Source organism: Chionomys nivalis, chromosome 13 (genome assembly GCF_950005125.1).
Source record: "Chionomys nivalis chromosome 13, mChiNiv1.1, whole genome shotgun sequence".
NCBI lineage: Eukaryota > Metazoa > Chordata > Mammalia > Rodentia > Cricetidae > Chionomys > Chionomys nivalis.
Genome location: NC_080098.1, coordinates 6,847,458 through 6,866,896, shown reverse-complemented (window position 1 = coordinate 6,866,896; position 19,439 = coordinate 6,847,458). Strand labels below are relative to the sequence as shown.

Here is a 19,439-nt window from a genome sequence, read left to right as displayed (position 1 = left end):
CTAATCTCTTTATCAACGAAATTTAGGGAGCGCCTCGCCAGTTTCCCGTTCCCAGGCCTTAATCACCCGCTCTTAGCTGTCATAGGCCAGCGGGAACGGTGCTGGCCGGGCTCAGGAACGGCCTCGCCTCCACAAGCCCACGGTCCCAGGAGGGTGCGCTTCCACTTGGGACGGTCACCGGCCCGGCGTCACGGTCGGTGGCTGCCGGGTCTCCCGAGGCTTCCCGGTGCCCGCGGTCAACACCGCGACCGTGACAGCTAGCGGCCCTCAGGCCCCATAAGCCCCACAAGCCAGGCAGCTGCAGGATCCTCGCAAACTTACAGTTTTCCTACTGCGTACGCGTCACGGCGGGGTGACGTCACGGGCCGGCATTCAACGAGGTCCGCCCGCGGGCGCTGTGCACCGGCCCAGGCCCCGCCTCCAGCGAGCGGCGGGAGACGCCCCATCCCGCCCTGCCTAGAGCGGCGCGCAAGCGCACACGGCCTGCCGCCTCGTGCCCGTGGACTTCGCAGACCGGCGCGCCAAGGCGGCCACTCTTCACCATCTTCACACAGCCCCTGAGGCGAGAAGGTCCCGGGTCCACGGAACGGGGGAGACCCACGAGAACAACTCAGATTCTCGCCCGGGCTTGGGGCGGACGTAGTCCTTCCGCAGACACTGCCTTCCTCCCCTCACCTGTCACTAAAACTTGTGCACGTTTGGTAACAGACACTTGTTCTCCTCCAGAGGCCCAGGGGTTCTCCGCCAGGGTCACAGGGGCAACTCTCCCATGGGCCCTTGCGCAGTCCCACTTCTGCCCACCCCCCCGCCCGCGCCCAGATGGACACGCCCACCAAGAGTAGACCACGCCCGCTCTAGTCCAACCAGAGCGAGCCCCTCCTATGTATGTCCCGCCCATGTCCGGCTAGGCCCCACCCCGGGCCCCGCCCTTCCGCCTCCGGCTTGTCGATGTCAGCTGCAGCGGAGGGGCCCCGCCCTCCCGGGCCCCGCCCTCCCGGGCCCCGCCCTCCCGGGCCCCGCCCTCCCGGGCCCCGCCCTCCCAGTGCCTGTCTGCGTGTCTGCAGAAAGAGCCTTCAGCCTCTTCCTACTACAAGTCACCTGTTAAGTTTATCAAGTAGTGACCCGAGTAGACTTTCCAGCTTTCCCTCAGGTGACGAAAACACGGCTGTCCAGCTCTGGCTAAAAGACCGCTGCGAAGAAAGTGAAGGCGGAGAGTGGACCACAGAATCTGAAGACTAATTCCTGCTTCTTAGGAGTCCCACGATACTCCTTCAAGCAGAAAAAAGTAAATCTTATGATTTAAACAAAAAAGAAAGAAAAGAAAAAAGAAAGAAAAAAAAGAAAAAAGCAGTTCAAATTGTTTGTCTAGCACCTAGAAAGAGGACATATTGAAAAGAGGGAGGGTCACTTTTATAATTTATAGAAAAGTAGCCAGGTCAGGGATTTTTCAGGGCAGCCTCTGTGTGTATTTAAATCTAAAACAATGGTTTGTTTACGCTTTTGAGAAATGGTACTCCTGTCAGGGCTAAACTGCCGATTGTAAGGCATGAGGATGTAAATGGTATGGCTTTTGCTAGTCCTCCTATTTTCCGAATGTCTTGTTCATCATTAAGGCTATTTTGGAGTGATTACTGGGAACTGGTAAGCAGAGACCTGCTTGAAAATAAGCTCCTAAGCAGAAGCAGGAGAGAGTAGAGTTCCAGGACAGTCTGGACCGAAGAGATCCTGCTTCAAAAAATAAAATAAAACAATAATGGGTTCCAGGAAAATCTAGCTGAATAATTAGTTTTGAAAGAACATAATCAGTGTGGCTAAATACTATGCAATGTTTTTATCCTTATCAAATGATATAAGATAAATTTTTGGACATAATTTTAACATTATTTTGTGAAAAATGTAGAAAATTAGCATTTTAAAAACTTGCACATATCTCTAGTGATATTTATTTTTTATGAAGAATGACCATAAGATTCTGTCTTTTCATTATTCACATGCTGACAGGTCTTCTATACCACTTCTCCAAACAAATTTTTTTCTTCGTAGACCCATTGCTTCTTATTTTTTATTGCTCTTATTGAGCTATATTTTTTTTCTCCCTTCATCTCCGCCCCCCTTCTGCCCTCTCCCAATGTCTCCACGCTCCCAATTTACTCAGCAGATCTTGTCTTTTTCTACTTCCCATGTAGATTAGATCCATGTGCATCTCTCTTAGGGTCCTCATTGTTGTCTAGGTTCTCTAGGATTGTAGGTAGTTTTTTCTTTGTTTTATTTCTAAAAGCCACTTATGAGTGAGTACATATGATATTTGACATTCTGGGTCTGGGTTACCTCACTCAATATAATGTTATCTAGGTCCATCCATTTTCCCAAAAATTTCAAGATGTCATTTTTTTCTGCTGTGTAGTACTCCATTGTGTAAATGTACCACATCATCTTTATCCATTCTTTAGTCAAGGGACATTTAGGTTGTTTCCAGGTTCTGGCTATTATAAATAATGCTGCTATGAACATAGTTGAGCACATGTCCTTGTGGTATGGTTGAGCATCCCTTGGGTATATACCCAAAAGTAATATTGTTGGGTCTTGAGGTCCTAATTTTCTGAAAAATCACCATACTGATTTCCAAAGTGACTATGCAGGTTTGTACTCCCACCAGCAATGGAGGAGTGTTGCCTTTACCTCACATCCTCTCTAACATAAGTTGTCATCAGTGTTTTTGATCTTGGTCCTTCTCACAGATGTAAGAAGGAATCTCAGAGTTGTTTTGAATTGCATTTCTCTGACAGCTAAGGATGTTGAGCATTTCCTTAAGTGTCTTTCATCCATTTCAGATTCCTCTATTGAGAGTTCTCTGCTAAGGTCTGTACTCCATTTTTTAATTGAATTATTTGTTCTTTTGATGACCAATATCTTGAGTTCTTTGTATATTTTGGAGATCAACCCTCTGTCCAATGTGGGATTGGTAAAGATCTTTTCTCATTCTGTAGGCTGCCATTTTGTCTTGTTGACCATGTCCTTTACTTTACAGAAGCTTCTCAGTTTTAAGAGGTCCCATTTATTAATTGTTTCTCTCGGTGTCTGTACTACTGGTGTCATATTTAGGAAGTGGTCTCCTGTGCCAATGCCCAAACAGGAATTTTTAAAAGAGATCTTCTAGCTAATGCCTCAGGTTCTCCTACAGGCAAATGTCATTGTACTTTTCTTTTAAGAATGGAAATATATGCCTGGGTGTTGGTGGCACAAGCCTTTAATCCTAGCACGTGGGAGGCAGAGGCAGGCAGATCTCTGTGAGCACGAAGTCAACCTGGTCTACAGAGCTAGTTCCAGGACAGCTAGGGCTGTTACACAAAGAAACCCTGCCCCTGGGAGAGTGGCGGTGAAGAGTAGGAATACTATGTGCCAAATGTGTTAAATATTTCTAGTATAGGGCATGATAAAAATATTCATTAATCACTTGATTGTTCAGTATTTTTTCCCTAATGCTTCAAATTTGTTGTGTATGTGGGATATGTGTGCTCAAATGTGTGTTTATGCTGGCCTATGAGTACCATGGCATATGTGTAGGGGTCAGAAAACAGCCTCAGTTGTGGGTCCTATCTGGCCTTCCACCTTGCTTGAGGCAGGTTCTTTGTGTTTGTTGCTGTGCTGTACATTGGCAGGAGTTTCCAGAGATTTGCCTAGCTCCACCTTCCATCTCAGTATAGGAGCACTGGGATTTCAGACTGGAGGTACTAAATCCAGTTTTACATAGGTTCTTAAGATTTGAACTCGGGTCCTTACACTTACGCAGCAAGCACTTTCCTCACTGAGCCAGCTCCCCGGTCTCACAAGTATATTTTTAAAAACCTGTGTTGCTTTGTACAAGAAAGAAGGAAGTGTGATAAACAAAAGACTGAGAAAGAAACGTGAAAGTCAAATAGAAATTTGGAGGAAGCAGATAAGAAGTACACACTGAAAATGTTAAATATCTTTAATGTGTGATACATTCACCTTTACGTACTCACATAGAAGCACGGTTAAGAGTTGGTGGAGCTCCTGTATGAACTGGAATGAATAGTGAGAAGTTAGCACTGAATGTCTTCATATTAGGCGGACCTGTGGGCAGAGCTACCTTTAGGGAAATAGACATCTGCCCCTTCCAGGTGCAGTACTGGAAACACTGAGGCACTCTAGTCTTGGGGTGCTGCTTTATCCTTGAGATTCTTTCATTTTGATATCTGCTGCCTCTAACAACCACTGTCCAGCCTCTTTTACTTCAATACACACTATACTTCCTTTGGTTCTAGTTAGCAACTTGAGTAGAGTCCCACTCAACCACTGCAAAAAAGTACCTAATACTTGAGAGAAATTTAAAAAGTAAAGAAATACAATGGCTAATTTTTCCTGGCAAGCACCCTAATTCATTATTTAATCCTTGAAACTGAGTATATACTGTAATTATTCCCATCTTACCCACTGGGCAAGCAGAACTGTAGGAGATCATTGCAGGTACTGAGTAGCAGATGCAAAACTTGAAACCATACTCCATAACCACACCTATAATAATCACTGATCTGTATAGTTTCATGAAAAAAGAAAAAGAAAAACCACACAATCCAAGAAAGAAAGAAGCAGAAAGTTCAAGGAACAGTATGTAAAAATTTAAAACTCTGATCACAGTATATCACTACCTTCACAGTTTCTGTTCTGTTTACAGCAGGTGATTTTGTTTTTAAGGTGCTCACTGTGATCCAGCTTGTTAATTTTGTGACTCATTCATGCATTTCTACCTTTAGAAGTAGAAAACATAAAATTCCTGCTTCATCACATATGAATAAGAATAATTGTGTGGTAACAGATGTCTTTAATCCTAGTATTCTGGAGACAGTAACAGGCAGATCTCTGTGACTTCAAGGCCAGCCAGCCTGATCTGTGTAGTGAGTTATACACCAGCCAGAGACCCTGTATCAGAAAAAGAAGAGAAGGAGAAAGAAGAGGTTAAGGACAAGGACAAGGAATCTTTCTGTAAACATAAGATTATGTTGCTGTTTGTTTTATCTATCCTCACGAGCATGGTAACCATGCATTCTGTCTCTGGGCTATATTCCAAGCATATGGGGGGATAATCCTGATGTGGGATTCCCCTCTGTATGCTGTGAATAGCACTGGGGGATAAAGAAACTGCCTTGACTGTTAATAGGGCAGAACTTAGGTAGGTGGGGAAAACTCAACTGAATGCTGGGAGAAAGGAGGCAGAGTCAAGAAAGAAGCCATGTAGGCACACTGGAGACAGATGCTGGGAACTTTGCCAGTAAACCACTGCCACATGGCGATACACAGATTAATGGGTTAAATAAATATGTAAGAACTAGCCAATAAGAAGCTAGAGCTAATGGGCCAAGTGATTTAAATGATATAGTTCTGTGTGATTATTTCAGAAGTCTGGGTGGCTGGGAAACAAACAAGCAGTTCATTACAACAGATTGGTGCCCATGTGACCAACTAAAATCTAGAAAGTTTGGGAAGGAATTCTAGACACAAAAGAACAGAGTTAAGCATGGTTTGGTAGCAGCATTTTCTTGGGTGGGCTCTGTTTTCTAGAAGCAAGCAGAGGCATGGCTCCTTTAAGAGAGGTTTTCTTGATTCAGCTGTAAAGCAGAAAAAAAGCCATGCTGTTTTGAAAACTACAGCTTCCTGGGGCATGCTGCATGAACTCTGGCTCTTTCAGGAGACTGGGCATTTAAATGGAATTTGTAAGCAGCATGTTACAAACTGCTTAGTGGCTCAACATACGGCTGCATACTTAGAACTGGGGCAGTGCGCATGGCTTGCAGAGGAGTGAACAAACCTCTTCCATTATGTTGGATTGGGTAGAGCAAGCAGAAAGTGCCATTTATACCCTAGTAATGCTGCAGCTTAGGTTTTTAAGAAATGCTTAGCATTTTAAGAAGCAGTCCTGATCAGAAAATAATTATCAATACAGAATAAAGACAAATTCAGATGGAAAAGACCTCTAAATATGTTGGATAAATGTATGTAGGCTTTGGAGAGTGAAGAATATAGACAGTTATAAAAGCAACTAATTTTTTTATAAAAAATGTAAATTATTTTAAGAAACAGTACAGACAGTCATAGATATTGTTTATAAGTGTTTGTTTACATTTAAATGGGGATAAGCTATAGAGATGGATACCTTGCATTGGCATGATCTTGCTTTATTGGTACAAATTTAAGGTCAATTTTGTTATATTTTTATTTCTGTTCTTGATTAAGGTATTGTGTTGGTGCAGCTTATTTAAAAATGTAATGTATAATTAAGAAATATAGGTTAATAAATAATCATCAATAATAGTCAAGCTTATAGTCACATTAGATATTTTGGATGTAAAGAGATGTATTTCAAATGGATAGGTATTCTTCCAACCTTTCAAAAACTACAGAATATGGCCTTTAAAATGTTTTTAAGAACTTAAGACTTTTCATGACAATGAGACACATCTGCTCCTGACAGCACCAATCTACTTCAAGAGGAAGACAGGCATCAAAGAGGTTCCTTATGGAGTTGGTTAGCCATTTGGGCAAGAAACTGCTCTTGTCTGGACTGTTTGATGAACTGGACATGCAGGACTCACAGAAAAATGACTGCTAGACTTACCTAAAGGTGAGACGATCCATTGGGGTTCCTGCTTCATGAAAGAGTTTGCTAAACATTCTGCAGAACACAGAAGAAAGTGACTGACAAACTGCCAATATAGGTGGAACTGTCTTTGAAATTTCTTGTTTTATAGAAAAGTCTGCTGGATACTATGAGCTAGCAGGCTGAAGATGGATGCCTCAATGGTACAGAACAACTTTGGATATCTGTCCAGGCAGCAAGAAGTCTCTGCTAATTCTAGAGTTTTGGAAGTTGCTTACAATGCACTTCTTGTTTACTTAGATAATATTATCTCCTTCTGGAGTCTTTAATGGAGTTGAAGAATTGATAGTTATAGTTTTCCTTAGTTATGATAAAAGATAAAATAGATATAAATATTGTAACTGTAATTATTGCTTGATACCTGTATTGTTATAGTAATTTTACTGTGTTAAAGTTAAAACCTTCCTTTTCATTTAAACAGAAAAGGGGAGGTGATGTGGCATTCCTCTCTGTATACTGTGACCATTGGTGAATAAGAAACTAGCCTGTTGATAGGGCAGAACTTAGGTAGGTGGGGAAAACTCAACTGAATGCTAGGAGAAAGGAGGCAGAGTCAAGAAAGAATCCATGTAGCCCGGTTGGAGACAGACTTTGGGAACTTTGCTGATAAGCCACTGCCACATGGCAATACACAGATTAATAAAGATAGGTTAAATTAATATGTAAGAGCTAGCCAATAAGAAGCTAGAGCTAATGGGCCAATGAGTAATTTAAATAACATAGTTTCTGTGTGATTGTTTTGGAAGTCTAGGTGGCCAGGAAATGAACAAGCAGTTTGTTACAACAAAATCCCCACAAACAAACAAACAAACAAACAAAACAACAACAAAAAAAAACATCTTTTTAACAGGTGTCTCACAAAGTTGTCCAGGCCAGTGTTGAACTTGCTGAAGTCTACAGGCACTACTTGAACTTACAACCCCTGCCTCAGTGTGGTGTGTATATGGGTTTTTTATATATCTGGCACCATACCATTTAATGCTGAATAATATATGTGTGTATTCTGGGCTGTCATGTTAAAGTATTTATTGCCCTAGGACTCAGAAAACATACTTGTTCTGACAACTGCTATTGTTTGTATCTAGAATATTCCCCCGAAGTCCAGTGTTAAAGGATTAGTCCTCATTAAGAGTTGGAGCCTAGTAAAAGGTCTTAGGTCACTAATTGTCTGCAAAGGAATTATGAGACATTTAGACCTGTAGGAATTTTCAGAACTTAATATAGGAAATATCTATATAACAGGTGATAGAAAGAAATATAAGAAGATCATTCTAAGAAAGGAGCTGAGATGTGGATTCAATGGAAAGAAGCCATACAACAGAGATTGAGAGTGAGGGAAAGATGTCAGTTAAACTCAATCATACCCACAATGGCTACACCATTTGCATTTTTTTACTCATTTTATTATCACTTTTATTATTTTATTATCATTCTTCTACTTGAGTAGTTCTCCTTATCCTTCTAGTCACTGTATAGCATGAATTCCCTCTGAGAAGCCTTCCCCAAGCTGCCTCTATTCTTTGCATTGCCTTCTCCACCTGACTGCAAACTCTGAGAGTATAGACAGTGCTGATTTGAATTAGCATCAGATCCTCTACTAGTAGCTGCGCTTGTCATGTTCTAAGTAGGTGATGTGTGGAGATGACATGGACTCAAAGACTGAATGGGCATGTTGGCACGTGGCCAATACTCAGGAGACTGAAACAGGAGGATCACAAGTTTGAGGGCAGTTTCAAAACAAAAATCCAAAGACTGGGTAGGTTTCTTCCTCAAGATGTTAGCTGTTTTCATCAAGAGTAGCAGGTCACTAACTTAACCAGAGGTATACTGAGATGGTAATCCTTCAGGAAAACAGACACATACAGTGTAGCTTAATAGCAAAACACTGAACTGTGTTGGCTGTGTCCTCTGGGATCTTAGTACATGCACGGTAACTTCTCCAAATTTCAGACATGGGTAGACTTCTGTGCTGGTTAGGTTTTGTCAACTCGATACAAGTCAGAGTCATTAAGGAAAAGGGAATGTTTGTTATGAATGCCTCCATCAGATTGACCTGAAGCAAGTCTGTGGTGCATTTTCTTGGTTAATAATTTATGTGGAGGGTACTGGGCACTGTGGGCAGTGCCACTCCTGGGCTGGTGGTCCTGGGTGCTATAAGAGAGCAGGATGAGCAAGCTATGGGGAGCAAGCCAGCAAGTAGCACTCCTCTGTGACCTTTTGATCCTGACTTCCCTTGATAATGGACTTAAACCTGGAAGATTAAATAAACCATTTCTTCCTTCAAATTGTATTTGGTAATGATGTTTATCACAGCAATAGAAAACAAACTACCACACTCACTAAATTTTATTCTTCATGAATGTCTTAGTTGCGTTTTATTCCTCTAGGAACTCTGGGGAGTAGGTCAGGCCACCTGGAAAAGCTAAACAGACATTGGGGGATCATAATGGTAATGGAATTCTGTTAAGCAAAGGATTTAGGACAGAAGGTGCCCTGGTAACAAAAGTATGTGGGGGGAGGGGCAGGGCAGGGAGCAGACTGAGGAAGAAGACAAGGGACCCAGACTTTGTTCAGAGCAGACAATCTCATGATGGAGTCTGGAGCCAGTTGCAAGATTTTGAATTGATAACTGAAAGAAAAAACCTGCCTCTTTGTGTGCTGGATTTGGAGACCAAGAAGACCATGCAGGAAATGGTGTCAGAAATACTTGAAATTCTGCAAGGAAAATGAACTTCACCTAGTATAGCCCATTGTCCCATGTAACCACTATATTAAGTAGAATGTTCTGACTTTGGGGACTTTATATATTCTATTTTCAGGACTGTTTCTTCCCTTCTCCAATTGAAGAAGACTTACTCATCTGCAAGTCCAAATTTTACCGTTAGTTACCTCTGCTGGTTATACCCACATTTTCCTATGCACTTCCCAAGGCACCATAAAGCCTTCTATGAACAGCTCCGTGGGATAGCTCCCACTATTCTCCTATTTTCCAGATGAAGAATAAAATGATTCAGGAACATTCGCTACATCAAGAGACCTGCCAATCCCACATGTGGTGAGGTCTTAGTCCTCACTGGGGGAGTATTTAGAGTTATGGTCCAGGAGGTACAGTTAAATGAGGCTTTCAGGATAGGGTCCTAATCCAGAGAGAATGATGGCCATATAAGAAAAGGAAGAAGAAGACAACCATCTGCTAAGGAAAAAAGAGGTCTCCAGCAGGAACCATTTCTGTGGGACCTCCATGCTGTTCTCTGGTAACCAGAAGCATGAGAAATAGTTCCTGCTGTGTAGACTGCACACTCTGGCAGTTCAAATAGAAACATACCTGTTAAAATGGTCTGACTCGCAATTCTTTTTTTATTATTATTAAAAGAAAAATCTTACTATTTTATGTGGATGAGTATTTGCCTGCATGTATGTCTGTGCACCGTGTACATGCTTGGTGCCCATGGAGGCCAGAGAGAGTTTCAGATGTCCTGGAACTGGAGTTACAGACAGTTGTGAGTCACCATGCCATGTTGGTGCTAGAAACTGAACCTGGTCCTTGGGAAGAACAACCAGTTCCCCTAACTGCTGTGCCATCTATGGAGAGCCCCTGGCTCCTAATTCTTAAACCCATTGCTATATCTCCCTGCTTTCTCCAACGGGCTTGACATTTCTTCTTTCTGTTCCACTGCACTACCTCTCCTGTATTATATTTATGTTATTTTTACTTTATTTTATTCACTTGTTTATTTCAAGATGGGGTCTTTCTGTGTTGTTCAGACTGGTCTCAAACTGCTGTGCTCAAGTGATCTTCTGCCTCAGCCTTCTAACTGTTAGAATTCATAGGGCTGCCAGCACTTCCAATCATTGTCTCTACTACACAGTTTTTGATGCACTTTACAAATGTATTTAATTATTTTGAAATAGGAATGATATCTGTGAGACAAAGTGATAAGTAGTAGATTATAGGTTCCAATGTTATCAAAAGCTTTGACTGTCCCTAAGACCTTAGTGGCCTGGGGAAATAAAGTCAGTATTTTTCCAGATATATCCTTAATCAAATTCTATCTGGCCCTAAATGGCTATAATATTTATCTCTAGCAATTAAGCCAGCCTATCTCTTTTCTATTTGGCAAGTCATCACACATATAAGTCACCCTTTATATTAGATTCTAGAAATGTTTAGTGAAATAGTTTTATTGGGTCAAATTAAAATAGTTTAAAATTTTGATTTTGAAAATTCAGATACAATTACATGTTAATTGTGAATTATAGATAGTTTTTTACCCTCGGAGGAGTTGATTTTTGGTCTGTATTTTTTTCTTTTTAATTTTGAATGGAATTTTAGTAGATAACACAGCTTAGAAAGAAAAACAATTGTGCCCTTTGGACTTGCAGTCGGCACCCCACTGCTCGTGCAATGGCCTGGCTGGATTTCGTTCCTGCCAGCACTTGGCCGCTGCCACCAAATGTATGTTTCAACTAATTCTCTATGATTCTATTTACCAATAAAGACTTGGAAGCCAGATGTGGTGGTGAAGACCTGCTAGATCAGAGAAACCCAAAAGAACCAGCTGACCTTTTTGGCCAGAAGACCCATCCAGAAATGCATCTCTCCACTAGTCCCAAAGCAAAAAGACTGAGAATCTACATACCTCCCTGCTCTTTCTTGTGCATCCCTCATCTGTATTCCTGGGTCCTTTGTACCCTCCATGGCTAATTCCTGTCAACTAGTAACTGTCTCTGACCCCTAATACAACATTAATTTTATTTACAATGTCCTGGGGATTCACAGTGTGGTCAAATATCCTGAATCAGAATTGTGTTGGAATTTTGATACCAATTGCACTGAATCTGTAGATTGTTTTTGGTAGGATGGCCATTTTAACTATATTAGTCCTACCAATCCATGAACATGGGCGATCTTTCATTTCCATCTTCTGAAATCTTCTTTAATTTCTTTCTTCAAAGACCTAACATTTCAATCATATACATCTTTCACTTGCTTAGTTAGAGTTAATCCAAGATATTTTATATTATTTGAGGTTATTGTGAAGGGTGTTGGTTCCCTGATTTTATTCTTGGACAGCTTATCATATGTGTCTGGAAGAGCCAATGGTTTTGTGAGATAATTTTGTATCCAGCTACTTTGCTAAAAGTGTTTATCAGTTGTAGGAATTTCCTGGCAGAAAGTTTTGGGTCACTTATGTATACTCTCATATCATCCACAAATATAAATACTTTGACTTCTTTCCAATTAGTATTCCCCTTGATCTCCTCTAGCTGTCCTATTAGTCTAAGACTTTAAGTATTATTTTGAATAGATATGGAGAGAGTGGACAATCTTGAATTGTTTCTGATTTAAATGGAATGACTATGAATCTCTCTCCATTTATGTTGATATTGGTTATGGGCTTGTTGTAAACTACCTTTGTTGAGATATGTCCCTTGTAACCCTAATTTCTCTCAGATTTTTATCATGAAGAGGTGTTAGATTTTGTCAAAGGCCTTTTCTGCATCTAAAGAGATGATCATGTGTTTTTTGTCTTTTAGTTTGTTTGTATGGTAGATTTTCATTTATCAACTTATGTATGTTGAAACAGTCCCTCATTTCTGGGTTGAAGCCTTGTTGATCATGATGGATCTTTTTGGTGTGTTTTAAAATTCAGTTTACAAGTATTTTACTGAAAACTTTTATATTTATGGTCATAACAGAAATTAGTTGTAATCATCTTTCTCTGTTGAATCTGTGTGGTTTGGGTGTTAGGGTAACTGAATTGAGAAATGTTTCTTCTGTTTCTATTTAACAGAATAGTTTTAGAAGTATTAGCTTTAACTCTTCTTTGAAAAATCTTGCAGAATTATGCATTAAAACCATCTGGCCCTGAGCTTTTTTTGTCAGGGGTGGGGGGTAAAAAACTTTTAATGACTGTTTCTATTTCTCCAGGAATTATATATCTGTTGAAATTGCTTATTTGATCTTGATTTAACTTTGGTAAATTGTATGTATTAAAATCCATTTCTTTTATATTTTCCAATTTGGCAGAGTACAGGTTTTTAAAATATGTCCTTATGATTCTTTGGATTTCTTCAGTGTCTATCACTATAGCACTCTTTTCATCTCTAATTTTGTTAATTTGAATATCTCATCTTTTGCCTTTTAGTTAATTTGGATATTTTTCAAAGAACCCACTCTCTATTTCATTGATTCTTTGTATTTGGTTTTTTTTGGGGGGGGTGTATTTTATTGATTTCATCCCTAAGTTTTACTTTTATTTCTTGCCATTTACTCCTTTGGGGTATGATTTCTCTTGCTCTATGACTTTCCAGAATTAATGTCACTTGCCACTTAGAGCCACTTCCTGTGCACCATAAGTTCAGAACTGTTGCATATTCATTTTCACTTATTCTAGAAAGTCTTTCATCTCTTTCTTAATTTTTGTCTTGACCCATTCTTCATTCTGTAGTGTGTTATTCAGCTTGTCCATTGATTTGTAAACATTCTGTTGTTTCTGTTGTTGTTGATAACCAGCTTTAATCTGATGCTCAGATAGGATGCAGGGAGTTAGTTCAGTGCACCTGTTGAGTCCTGCTTTATGTCTGAGTATGTGGTCAATTCTGGAGAAAGTTCTATGGGATTTTAAGAAGAAGGTATATTTTTTTATGTTTGAGTGAAATATTCTGTAAATATCTTTTATCACATTTTGTTTATAATGTGAATTAGATTCAGCATCTCTGTTTAGTTTTTGTCTGGCTGACCTACCTATTGGCAAGAGTGGAGTATTGAAATCTTCTACTATCAGTGTATAAGGGTCAATATGTGATTTAAAGCCGCAGAATTTTTTTTTCTTTATAAATTTGGGCTCTCTTGTGTTTGGTGCATAAATGTTAAGAATTTGTTGGGCAGTGGTGGTGCAAGCCTTTAATCCCATACTCAGGAGACAGACACAGGCAGATCTCTGTGAGTTTGAGGCCAGCCTGGTCTACAAAGTGAATTCCAGGACTGGCTCCATAGCTACTGAGAAACCCTGTCTTGAAACACACACAAACAAAAAGCAAACAAACAATAATTTCAGTGACCTCATAGTTGATTTTGCTTTTGATGAGTATGTATTATCCTTCCCTATGTCGTCTGATAACTTTTGATTTGAAGTTTATTTTGTCATATATTAAAGTCATGCTTGTTTCGTAGGTCCATTTGCTTGAAATAAGTTTTGTAAATGGAGATTGCTCCTTCGTTTCCCAGCCATCCAGATATGAATAATCATACAGAAATTTTATTAGTTATATCACTATTTGGCTGATAGCTTAGGTGTATTCCTAGTTAGCTCTTGCATCTTAAACTAACACATTTCTATTAATCTATGTATCAACATTAGGCTGTGGCCTACCAGTAAGGTTTGTGTATCCTTTTCCTTCAGCAGATATATGACATCTTTCTGCTCTCTCGCTCTCTCTCTCTCTCTCTCTCTCTCTCTCTCTCTCTCTCTCTCTCTGTCTCTCCCTCCCTCTGTTTGAATTTCCTGCCTGGCTTTACTCTGCTAAGCCATTGGTCCCAAATGCTTTATTTGTCAGGCAATAAAAGCAGCACATATACAGGACATTCCACATCATCCCTTTTTCATCTTTTACTTTACTATGATATCTATCCTTGTTGTTGAAGTGTGTTTCTTGGATACAGCAGAAGGACGGGTCTTGTTTTTTGCATATATTCTCTAAGTCTTTTTATTGGGGGAATTGAGATCATTGATTTTGAGAAATATCAATGACCAACAATTGCTAATTCCTGTTTTGTTATTGTTGGGTTTTTGTTGTTGTTGTTGTTGTTGGTGGTGGTGGTGGTGGTGGTATGTGTGTGTGTAATTGCTTCCTCTCTTTTGATTTTACTGGTCTGGGATTACTTATTCTCTATGTTTTTTTGGGTATAGTTAACCTCTTTAGGTTGGTGTTTTCCTTCTAGCATTTTCTATAGGGCTGAATTTATAGATATATATTGCTTAAACTTGGTTTTATCGTGAAATGTCTTTTATTTTCTCCATCTATGGTAATTGAAAGTTTTGCTGGATATAGTAGTCTGGCATGGCATCTGTGGTTTCTTAGTCTGCAGCACATCTGTCAAGGCCCTTTTAGCTTTTAGAATCTCCATTGAGAAGTAATGTCTCATTTCTGCTTTTATATGCTACTTGTTCATTTTCCTTTACAGCTTTTACTATTCTTTCTTTTTCTTTGAATTTAATGTTTTGGTTATAATGTGGTGAGGAGCCTTTGTTTTCCAATCCAGTCTATTTTGTGTTCTGTGTGCTTCTTGTACCTTGATAGTCATCTCGTTCTTTAGGTTAGAAAAATTTTCTTCTGCAATTTCTAAAAAAAAAATATTTTCTGTACCTTCTACCTGAGTTTCTTCCCCTTCCTGTATTCCTTTCTTAGATTTTGTCTTTTCACAGTGTCCCAGTTTTCCCAGATATTTTGTGTTGAGAGTTTTTCAGATTTAATGTTTTCTTTGACCAGTGTATACATTTCTTCTATTGTGTCTTCAATGCCTGGAATTCTCTTCCATCTCTTGTGTTCTGTTGGCAAGGTTTACTTCTATGAATTGTTTGAGTTCCTAAATTTTTTATTTCCAGATTTTTCTGTTTCAATTTTTTATTGAGTCTATTTCTACTTTCAGGTCTTAAGTAGTTTTATTCATTTCCTTTTGCTGTTTGTGTTTTCACAGATTTCTTTATTTTCTCTTTATGAACCTCTATTATATATAAAGGCTTTTTAAAGGTCTTTTTCTTGTGTCTCAGCTATGTTGGAGTATTTAGAGTCTGCTGTAGTAAGGTTTCTGGGCTCTAGTGAACATATATTGTCCTGGTTGTTATTAATTGTGGTTTTACAGTGATGCCTAGGACTCTGGGATTGGGACGGTTATAATTCTAGGTGCTGATATTTGGTCTTGTGTTTGTTGGGTAGGTGTCTTGTTCTTTGGTTTTTGTTTCTTCTCAGGTTCTTAGGAGAGTGTGTTGTCTGTGTGTTGCCTGGCAGGAAATTCTTCTGGGGTCCTGATAGGTGTGGCCAGCTAAAACGTGCTTCTGGGTATTGGGAATTCTACCTTATTGGGAGATGACCGGGGTGAGAAGCTGGGAGGCTCACAGGAGGGAAGAAAGCAGGGAATTCCATCAGTATCTGCTTAGTTAGTACCCTGGGAACTGGAGCAGAGAGTGAGAAGGGGTCACAGCAGAAGGTCTGCACAGAGTTAGGGGTGAGATTAGTTAGTGGGTTGGACATGGCAGAGCAGATGGAGAGATAAAGATCTGCAGTTAACCTCCTTGGTTCCCAGCCAGAAAGTCCTGTAGGTCCCCAGGGAATGCCTCCTGGGGCTGGGACACAACTAGTAGAGGTGGTGTTAGGAGGGGAGGTCTGTGTGGTCACTAGAAATGAGGGTGGGGAATAAGGAAGTTACAAAGCTGGAGACGAGACTGGAGAATTAGATCTGAAGCAGCAGAGAGAGATGAATGTCTTCAGTTAGCCTGCCTGCTTCCCCAGCCAGAGTAGAAAATGAGGCTGGAAGTCATTAGAAAGCCATGAGGATGGTGCCAGTACATATAGGATTAGTGCCCATATTCAAGAGGCTCAGAGTACTGCTGCTCTGTGAGAACACAGAAAGATGGTGCCATGCACACTTCAGCCCCCACACCATCACCAGTTACCTAATCTGCATAAAACTTGATCTTGGACTTCTCAGTCCCTCAAACCATGAACAACAAAATTCTGTTGTTTACACACTATCTAGTTTATAGGGTTTGATTAGAGCAGCCTAAGTGAATTGAGATATATGCTCTACCCATTTGCTGGTAAAGTAACCTTTTAAGTGGGCACAAAGCAGAAAATGCCAGTAGACATTTCTGATGGCCCCTGGAGGGTCCCACACAAAGAAGGTCAAATTCTCCCAAAGAGAGATGTTAGCATGTCTGACTCTTTCTAAGGGCCAGGGAAGTGATAAAGAAGGGAGGGAATTACCATTCGATTGACAGCTGGTGGGGATGATCAAAAGCCATTTTCTGGCCTAGACATTTCCTTGGCCATCAGTGTTTTCTTCTTATTCCTGTTCTATCTAGTCAATCGAGTGGGTACTTACTATATTTTCACAGGAATTCAGGTGAAGACATGCTTATCTCATCCTCAATTGTTTCGATTTTTTTCCTTTTAGAAGCTTGTAATCTTGTCTTTAATTATTATTTTGGATTCTTATCTCATAAAATAGAATGCCTTCTTAAAATAGACCTAGTTATCAGTTCACTAGTAGCTAAAGTTTTGAAATACAGCTAATTCTCAGACCACCCTTCTTAAGCAAAACTGGACATTGATCAAAGTATACGCTAATGTACGATTAGTACTTACTTAGGCAATGAATGCCAAATGTTATACAGAGACCTCCAGCAGAAGGGGAGAAAGCCCCAGCTTGCTCTGCTAGAGAGCTGATCCTTTACTGTGTTTTGTTTTGTATCTATCGCTATGTCACCAACACGTTTTTGTTTTTGTTTTGTTTTGTTTTGTTTCTGGGACACAGTCTAACTGTGCAGTCTGGCTGGCCTGGATCAGGTGGGCCTCAACTCCCAGAGATCCTCCTGCCTCTCTGCCTCCCGAGTGCTAGAAATAAAGATGTGTGCCACCACGCCTGGTATCCCAGCCCATTTTACAAATTTTGAGATAAGATTTTGCTGTGTGGAGCTCACTGTGGAGCTCAGGCAGGTCCTGAGTTCATGATTCACCTACTTCTACCTCTCAACCACCACTATGCCTGCTTAGCACACTTTAAATACATCAGTGTGTGTGAGGGGCTCGGCCATGGCTCAGGTGGTAAAGCATTTAACATACAAGCATAAAGACCTGAATTTGATCCCTCAGCACCAATGGACAAAGCTTGGGCAAATCATACCCACATAAAATCTTGGTTGCATGGCAACACCCTCCTACAGTACATCTCTGGGGAGGAAAAGACATAAAGACTCCTGGGGGTTGCTAGCCAGCCGGTCTGGTCAGATTGGTGATCTGTGGGTTCAGGGAGAGGACTTATCTCAATAACTAGAAGGAATGAAATTGAGGAAGGACCTTAGACGTCCACAAACATGTGTGTGCGTGCACGCGCGCGCGCACACACACACACACACAAATTGTATACCATAAAATTCACAAATAATTATATAATCAAATTTCAACCAGTATCTAGCTTAACCTCCCTGATAAAGTTATGATGTAAATTGAGAAATAGTCCCATCGTTTTAAAAGCTCCCTGCCACTTCCGTGGTGAAATCCCTCCCACCCCCGGCCCTGGTACCACTGCTTCTTTTGGTTCTGGTAGAAGTGGAGTCAGGTGATTACAGTCTTTTGTGTCTGTGATTTGCCATAGTATTTTGGAAACATTATATCAGGAGTTCAAAACTTTCTTATTACTGAGTTCCATTCAATGATATGACTATACCAAAATTTGAAGGCCTGCTGACAGGTGTTAGAGTTTCCAGATTTTGTCTATTATAAATTAAACTACTATAAATTTTGGAGTCCAACTCTATATTTTAGTCTATAGTATATTTAGTACATATTTAGTAAAAATTTAGCAAATAAATATACTATATTTAGTAAATACTTTGGATTGGGGTTAGATTTCATAGTAACTTCATAAGAAATTGCAGAATTGCTTCTTCAGAGTCACTGTACATGTTTACATTCTCATTAGTGATGTATAAGAAAGAGTTCTTGTTCCTTCAAATCTTCATCAACATTTAGTTCTTGTCAGCGTCTCAGCTCTTAAATTGTTAATTTTCTAGGGTTCTACCTAAGAAAGTTTAGACTAAGGGCCCAGATTTTTCCCTTTTTATTTCTTCTTAGAATTTTTTTAAAAGATGTGCTTTATTTATGAGTGCATGTATGCGCAACTGCACACAGGCCAGAAGTATTGGATCCATTTTTGAGCTACCTGGAACTGGGAACTCAGGTCATGAAAAAGAATAATAAACACTCTTAACCACTGAGTCATCTCTTCAGCTGCTTCTTAGAAGCCTTAGAGTCTCACTCTAGGCCTGCTTTTGTCTCTACATATTATGCCGATGCTGAAACAATGGGTTTTGCAGAACAAAAATGAACTTATTTGCAAGATGGTGAAGTGTGGAAGTGGGAAAGTCAAGTCTGAAATCAACTTCCCCAAGGAGTTCGGTGCTACCTCTGAGGAAGGGGCAGCGTGGGTTGGGTATGGAGAAGGTAGTCGGCACACATGTGCAGTCTGATTCCATTGCTTCTCACGGGAGGTGTGCTCAGAAAATGGCGGCCTTAACATCACCCGAGCAAGCTTTGGTCCTGACCTCAAAAGGCACCTACTCCTTGCACTTTTGCCTGGCCCTACAAAGTGGCCTTCAGGATGCTGAAGACAATTATTACTATCACATACCAAAGCAAAACTGGAGGAGTCTAATGCACTGCTTGACTGTGTTACTTTTTACAAATTTACCTAAATCAAGTCTGACTAGAAAGTCCATTACAGCTGTCTTTTGGTCTCAGTCTTAACTGATGTACTGTATTTGTTCCTTTTCTGTTGCTCTGTGAAAACACCCTGAGAAAAGCATATACAGAAAGAAAGCCTCAATTGTGGCTTACAGTTCCAGACAGACATATTTCACCAGCGGTGGGGGGACATAGCACATGAGATACAGGACTGTGGACACACAGAGGGCAAGGGCCTGTGAGAACAGGAAGTGGCGGTGGAGCTAGGCTCTAAGTCCACTTCCTAAGGCTGCATCTC

At 40.4% G+C, this 19,439-nt stretch overlaps 1 protein-coding gene across 3 annotated transcripts in view; it reads right to left on the bottom strand.

The window, feature by feature from the left end:
• Nucleotides 1–493, bottom strand: part of Znf438 (zinc finger protein 438) — a 142,873-nt gene extending 142,380 nt beyond the window's left edge. For all 3 annotated transcript variants that reach the window (XM_057787516.1, XM_057787518.1, XM_057787515.1), the window contains exon 1: nucleotides 322–493. The gene's annotated coding sequence lies outside the window, so the exon portion shown is untranslated. The remainder of the gene's footprint in view (nucleotides 1–321) is intronic.
• Nucleotides 494–19,439: the final 18,946 nt, after the last annotated feature.